This window comes from Mustela putorius, unplaced genomic scaffold (genome assembly GCF_011764305.1).
Source record: "Mustela putorius furo isolate JIRA1106 unplaced genomic scaffold, ASM1176430v1.1 tig00000774_pilon_pilon_pilon, whole genome shotgun sequence".
Lineage (NCBI taxonomy): Eukaryota > Metazoa > Chordata > Mammalia > Carnivora > Mustelidae > Mustela > Mustela putorius.
This window is the reverse complement of record NW_025421476.1, coordinates 119,307-127,651: the sequence shown is the minus strand read 5'-3', so window position 1 is coordinate 127,651 and position 8,345 is coordinate 119,307.

Below are 8,345 nucleotides of genomic sequence, written 5' to 3'. Positions count from 1 at the left end.
GAGAAAATACATTTATAGTGCTGTGTACTTTATCTAATGAAAAAAAATCCATATATAAGTGAACCCCACACAGTTTTTTCAAACCTGTGTTGTTCAAGGGTCAACTGTATTCCATTCCATCAAGGAGGTTTCCACACTACAGTTCATGAGAGAGGATCAGATTCTCTGTCCTAAGGTTTGTGATATACTAAAGTGTCCTATAAATGATCTCTTAAGTTTAAAAGAAGATATGTCATAAATTTGCTTTCAAAATAATTTATGTAAATCATTTTAAACTGCAAAATAAACCTTGAAAATGCTATAGTGACAAGAATTTAAGCCTGCCCTTTGGAAAAATAGTACTTTACAAAACTTAAAAAATCAAACATATGGTTGATTGAAATTCCTTTGAAGACATAAACAATAGTTTTCAATTTTATTCCCTTTTCCATCAATGATTCAGATTAATTGTTCAATATGAGGTTATTTTTAAACAAGGAGGCTCCAAGTTACTCCTGAAATAAGAAGGAAGGGGTCAAACACTTCATACTGCACAACCATTAAATTCCCCTGTGCAATGTGTAATACATTTACTTTCAATCATGTAGTAATCCTTTTTTTTCAAGAGTATTTTAATGTAACCCCACACACTCCAACTTCCAAATTGAACACATGAAGTTGAGGTCCACGACAATGGAGAATCTAGGAAGGAAAGAGAGAACCTTTCTCTTAACCATGTGGATAAAGAGCTATCATTTGTTTGCTTCATGAGAAGAAAACAGGGAGTCTGTGTTTAGATGTTACTGTATAACCTTGAGTGGCAGCCTATATGAAATTCTTTTGACAAGGTATGAGTTCAATCATTTCAGCAAACTATTTTTTTGAAGTTTTAGTTTAGAACTCTTTCATTACACATAGACCTTATGTAATGGAACATGTGTGTAACTTATCTAGGTAATTATAACCATGTCATTTGATAAAGAGGATAAAATCAGATAAATACATCCTTAAATGAGCAAATCAGGAGATAGACCCCTTGACCAGTTATACTTCAATTTAGGGGTGAGTAAGGACAACCAAGAGGGTTTATCAAACCTGTATATTTCAAGCTTGTACTCAGAAATTTTGACTCCATATTGTGAAAAAATAAGTGAAAAGAATGGAATCTTACCAAAGTCTTATTGTTATTGGGTGTTGTTATATCTCACCTACACTCAAGAACTGAAGTTACTTCTCCACAAAGCAAGGAGTGACATGAGGTAAATATTTTTTGAATATATTTTATAGGAAGAGATTTGGAAACATATGTGTGTTTAACATGTGGCACTAGCAGTTCTATATTGCCTTCAAAGACAGATCGTGTGCATGTTATAACAGCAGATGGTCTTTTCACCTAAAGACATTAATCTTAAGGAAAAGAAATCATCCATCAGTTAGACTGAGCAGGTGGTTGCTTTCCTGATCTCTCTGCCCCAGTCTCTCTACCCACAGAGCAAAGACTAATTGAATTTTCTTTACAATGTTCTTATTAAGGCAAAATGAAAACTGGTCAAGCAAAACCAAACAGCTAGAAAGAATGTAAATTCAATGCATCGCCAAGTTAGCAAATTGGGTTTGGTTAAACTATCTTGTTTCCCCTAGGCCTTTATGGGGTTATTTTTGGAGCTTAACCTGAAAATCAACTCAGTCTTTTCATTTATTTTACAGACAAGAATACTAAAACCAGTGTTAACTTAAATTGGGGAAAGTTGATAAGAATTAAAGATTTCTAATATTTTATCTTACTTTTAATTTTGTTAAGCAATTCTAATTTCAATGGTCCTTCCCTAGAAAATCTGAAGGTTATCTTCTTTTGGTGACCCAAATAGCACTGTCTGCCTAGTCACTTTCTCACCAACTTTGTTGTCAGGATATGATAGACCATTGGTCTGGAGGTAAGAACAATTTTATGTTGTCAGGATTCTGCTGTTAACCAGTAGTGTTTTGTAGGTCAGTATGATGGATACTTATCTATCGATTCTGTGCTGGAGCAAAAGTCTCCATACTAAATTTCACAGACTCTTTTGGCAGGAGGGTATTAGAAAGAAAGCCTAAGGGAAGCATTAGAGGAAAGTGAGAAATTGGGAAGAGAAAAGGGACTTCTTATTTTCGGTGTTTAATAGTGTTGTCCCTGCAAGAGAAGACAGTTGCAGCTTCATACTCTGATCTGCTTTCTTTGGGCCCTTCCAGCACCAGCTTTCCTCCTCCCAGAGAGACCAAGACCAGGAAACTCAATCTCCTTCAATGATTCCAAGCTCCAGTTTCACATTTCCCCCACCACCCACCTACCACCACTAAGCTGTCTAAACTTCCCGATGGACTCTATGAAGTGACTGCACTCCCTGTGATGTCCTCTGAGAGCCCTGGCTGTTATTATTCTAGCCCTGTGCCGTCCCCAGCCATGCAGCTCACCTCAGTATTCTAGATGGGCAAGAAAGAAGTGGGCATCTCTGACAGCATTGTGCATAGCCAGGAAAACCAGGGACTCTCACATTCTCACTTATTACCACATGGAGAAAAGTGAGGGCTGAGAGATTCTTTCTTGGCATGAGTTATTTTAAATCAATAGGCTTATTTTTAACATAAAAGTTTGCATTTTTAGATTGTTTAATATGAGCCCTTTAGAATTCAGCAGTGTTACTATTAGGTTTAAGAAGGAAATAATTAATCTAAGTGGTAGATGACCTTCTAGTGGCAGAGATGAAACACTAGGGTAGAGGAAAGGTGATGCATAGAAAGTGAAACTATTCCTCTTACCCTCTTAAGTGGCATACAAATCTCAGATTTTTTTGTTCCAGCTGTGGGCTAGAACTTTTCCACTAGACTTTTGGACTTCCACAAGGGACTTTTATCAATAGGAGGTTGTCAAAATTGGTGTTCTTTGTGGGGAAGATGGTAGAAAACACCTACTCCATCATCTTACTGATGTCTCTTTTTCTCAGACACATCCTTACTTTGAAATTTTGGTAAAATGGAACCCAAACATGGTCTTTGATGTGAGAGAGCTCTTTCATTTACATTGTGAAATTAGAATATTTATTTACTCCTTGTAGGTCTTAGTATCTTTATGTTCAACATAGTTAAATACCTTGCAAAGTTATCAGGAGGATTAAATAAAAATAATAAGTGAGTAAAGTTATTCATAAAATAGCTGTTCATAAATTTTACCACTATTTTTAGAGTAAATATAATGGAGTTGTTAAGAATATTGGTTATAGAACTAAATAGATGTGTGTTCAAATTTTGTTGCAGGAATTGGATGACATCATGATAATAGCTTGTCAAGCATTAAGACCTGGAACATAGTTGTTCAATGAATGGTGAATTATCATTATTATCTCATTTGTCAGTTGCACTGGGTTCTCTATCTTCATGTATAGTTCTTTCCTATGTTCCATTTACAAATGAAAATTTAGCTGCCTCATCTCTGCCTTTAGAAGATCATTCACCCACTCAGACTAACTGAGGATTTTCTTTTTAACTCCAACATTAACACTGTTGAGTTATAAAGGGTTTATGTTAAACAATCTGAAATGATAATTTTCATATTTAAGATAAAACCTATTGATTTCAAATAGTTTCCCCTTCAGTAAACTTTGAAATTCTTGATAGCTTGGGAAAGGGAATTTTTTTCCTGAGAGTAGATTTAGAATTTATTTGGGGACGCAGCAGAAATGTCAATTTGCCAAGTTTTCAAGGTACTTGAAGTGGATAAATGACAATTTTTATTGTTACTTTTATTGGTTTTTCAATAATTTTTCAATAATTTTCAGATTTTTCATTCATTTTATAGATTATACTGTTAATACATAAAGAGCACATTTTACTTGTCAATGATTTAGCAACAGGTTTATTTATGATCAATGAAAAAACACAGTTGGATGTTTTCTAACATCTTTTGTCGGAAGATAAATAGGATATAATTTCTGGTGAGGCAGATGCCCTAGACAGAATTTTACCATTATCAACACATGTCTTTTAGTATTGATGTGCTGTTTTGAAATCAGTGATGTTTAAAACTACCATACTACCTTGGTTCTCATTAAAAGGATCAGTGGTCTATGAATATTAATGTGAGAGAGTCCAAAGAACTAAAGGCCCAAGGATAAAATCAATAGAAGAATAAAAAAGGGAAGCTCTACAGTAATAGGTGGGAAAAGTGAACCTACTCAGACATGATGTTGGGTGGCATATTAAAAGAAAATTGAAGTAATTTAGATTTGAATAAGAATATGGATGGCTTAAATTGCAATAGCAAGGGTGATTATGAAAAGAGTCAGATTGTGAATCTATTTTGAGGGTTTGAAATTGGATGGATAAAGATTGTCAGAAAAAGAGAAGAAGCATTTTAAACTAGAAGATTTGGGTTTGCCCATTTGCTAAAGAGTAGAAGACAGGAAAGAACAATTTGGCGATAGAGTGGAAATCAGAATTGCAATTTTAAACACATTAAGTTTGAAATACTTTCAGTAATTGAAGTAGTTATTTGATAAGCCATTAGATATTTGAGTCCAGAATTAAGAGAAGTGTAGGAAAGAGATACACACTTGAAAGTTAGTATATGGGTTGCTCTTAAAACCACGAAACAGGAGAGATTATAGTTTGGAAATGAGCAAAAGGGAGGGGGGGGAGAAAGAGAAAAGATTCAAGAACTATGGATCACCAAAACGTTTTGACTTAAGTCATAGGAAAAATCGAAAGGAGATGTGAAAGGGGAGATGCATGTGCAAATTTATAGAAAACCCAGAGGAAAGCAACACATACTAAACCTATGAGAAAATAACCTTGCTAAAATGGTATTCTGTAAAGATTGCTGTGCAGCTCATTTTCCTACTTTTAACAGCTAAGAATATTTATTCAGTCTTAAGGTGAGGCATCTGTTCATAACAATCCCTGCCCAAGATCTTCAAATTTGGATCTGATGAATATGAATAGGGACAGACAGGCATGAGAGACTGAATCTATATTCTATTTGAGGTATGCATTATACTTAGTTATCCTCAGTAATTCTTACCTGAGCAAACAATGCAATGGAACTTGACATAAATATCTGTTTCAGATTTATCAGTAAGTAATGAAAACTATTTTACATATTCTGTGATAAGGTTGAGTTTTTTTTAACCCCTTAAAGGCCTCTTTCTCTTACTTATATGCATTAACCTGCAGATTCTTTAAGCTGTCTCTATTAATTGATTTTAGAAATTTTGCTACCTCCAATTTGATCTACCAGGTACTAGCTGCTGGATTTGTATTTCAACCAGTAATATCTTGCTTTCTTGCTATTGTAACACTGCTATATAACCTTTTTTTTTTTTTTTAAATCTCTTTGTACATTTTGTGGGTCAGTGCCAAAGGATGGAATTTTAACCTTCTTTGAGCTAAAAAAAAAAAGTCTTGAGTGGAATATGAGCTAGGTTACGGTTTATTTCATTGAACAGAAACTTGCTGATATATTTCTTATGTTTAATGTTAAAATTATTCTGTTCATAAATTCAGTGAATTTATAGTTTTTAAACACATCAATCTCCGTATTACACTGAAAACATCAGATTATGAAATTGGTAAATGGAACACTGTAATTCAAACAAAAGTTTGCCTTGTGTCAAACTCCATATTCTTTCTCCTGCTTCAGAATATCTGTAGCTGCATCTACCAGGCAGCTTCTACACAGACTGGAAGAGAGTTAGAAGAGAGAACAGAAAATGCCTTAAAAATACTCAAGTGGTGGAGATTTCAGTCCAAATTCCTCAGCTTACACTCTTATAAAAGCATGTGTTAAAAGATTCTTCTCTAATCCTATGGTTATGAGTATATGCTCCATTTCTTATGCAAGTCATATGGGAAGATATTCAACTGAACTACTATCTTACCATTGCCACTGTATTACCAACTTGAGGTGGTATAATCATTCCTCAAGTACTGCTGATACTGCTCCTATGATATATAGCAATAGTCAATCTCTAAAGGCTAACAATAATGATATAAGACAAAATGAAAGAACTTCTTTCCTGAGAGTGAGGAATCGTGAAGGTTTAATTGTAGAAAAGCCAAAGATCATTCAGTCCAATACCTTAACTTAGCATATAAGGAAATTGAAACAGATACAAGCTATGCACTAAACCCAGACATTTTGACTCTTGTCTTTACTATACTACAGTGGAGTTTCTGTCAAGAGAAGTGTTCTAAGCAATGTGGCAGAAAATTAAGTATGTTCATCTGACCCTGTTTCCTAGCGCTTCTGTTTGGGCCCATGGAAAACCACACACCCTTGTGTTAAGCATATCACCCGTGTTAAGCATATCATATGACTACTTCTGATGAATGAGTTGTGAGCCTAAAGTACATTTGTCACTGAAGCAATGGAAGCTCCCTGTTCAATTAGTCAATCTTTCTCTTCCTTTGTAGCAGGTGTCTTGGAAGAGTCCTCCTGTTGTGCTAGCAGGTCCTTAATATTGAAGTATTCTGCATTCTTGCTCCTTGAGGCAACTTTTTTTGGACTTCAGTGAGTGAGAAAAAAAAACTTTGGTTGTATTAAGCCACTAAGATTTGGGGTTGTTGTTATCCAAGCAAAAAAGTCTTCTATTCCGACTAATTCAAGTACTTAAAGATGCTAAGAAAGGACCAAATCTTTGTGAACACTAGAATCGAAACCAAACATATAAGTGATCAAAGCACTGACTGAAAGCAGGATGCAAATAGACGACCTTGCAAACTAGGAACAGTTATTATGAATTGAAGGCATGCTATGTGAGGCTGGAAACTCTGATTTGACATGAAATACTTTTTATTCTCTTTTAGGATTTACTTTATCTTCTACTGCAACTCCAATGTCATATTTAGGAAAGGAGAAATGCATATTAAAGGCATAAAAATAGAATTCTCTCCTTGAGTAGACACCACCTGTTCTGTGCACAGTCTTTCATTCTCTTTTTAATTTTTGCAAAGTGCATTTGACAAGATTTTTCTATCTGTGGAATGCTGTCAATGAGAAGTGGATCTGCTTTTTTTCTGGGGAAATGCTATTAGTAATGATAGTCACAGTTCAGCAACACTATAACAAGGTATTGCAGTATAATCAAATGATGCCTGTGGACTAGCAGAGTGATTAAAGAATCAATCAGTGGCTCTTGGAGAATTTTATCAGTCTCTTAAAAATAATTTAAATGTACTGAGGCATAGATTCTTATTTTGAAAACTCTTACATATATAACAGACTGAATATTGTTTTTTAAAAATGAGTTAATAATTAAGAAAGTTTGATGACACAGAAAATAATTGACATGTGTTCTTGGTCAAAAAATAGTAGCTTTAATTTGATTTGGCAGTGGGAACCCAGATTATTAAGGACCCTGGTTTCCTTCATATGAGGGCTCTGGCAGAAAGACACTGTTAATATAAAGTTAGAAAAACTGAACAGATTTGCATTTTAAAAAATTATTTAAGACTTCTGTAAGATTTTTAGCTCAATATAACTGGACCCCCTATTTTAGGTATATTTATTAAGCATGCGTACCTCTTGTATCATTTGGAGTCCCTTTCATGTCCAGCATCTTAAGGAGCTTTATTTTTAACTATTTTTCACTAGGGAAATACTATAATTAACAAAATGTAGTTGAAAAGGTGAAGGGGTAACTTGGGGAATATGCAATTTGTTTTGTATTTTATTACTGAAATATAGCTGACATTTTAGTGTTAATGTTATTTAGTTTCAGGTATACAACATATTGATTTGGCAATCCTACACATTACTCAGTGCTCACCATGATAAGTGTAGTCACCATCTGCCAGCATGTAACATTACAATATTATTGACTAGATTCCCTATGCTGTACTTTTCATCTCCATGACTTACTTATTTCATAACTGAAAGTTTGTCCCCCTTAATCCCCTTTATCTGTATTTTAATTAAAGAATATATTTTTGCATATTTTTGAAGTATTACTATACATGTGTGTTATGAATAGATAGGTGAATGGACATCTGGAACGCTTTGAGTGTTTGATATTTATTCTCTAAATTGAGGTACATTTGTCAAAATAATTGTTATATTCTGAATATTCGTGTCTCCTCCTCCCCCAATTCATATGTTGAAATTCCAAACCTCAAAGGTAATGGTATTAGGAGGTGGGACCTTTTGGAGGTGTGTAGGTCATGAGGGTGGCACCCTCATGGATGGAATTAGTATTATAAAAGAGAACCCACACAACTATCACCCCAGTCCCTTTCATCATGTGAGAACACAGAAAGAAGTCACCAGTTTATGAACCAGCAGTAGGATTTTCACCAGAATGCGACTTTGTAGGCACATTGATCCTTTCAACCACCAG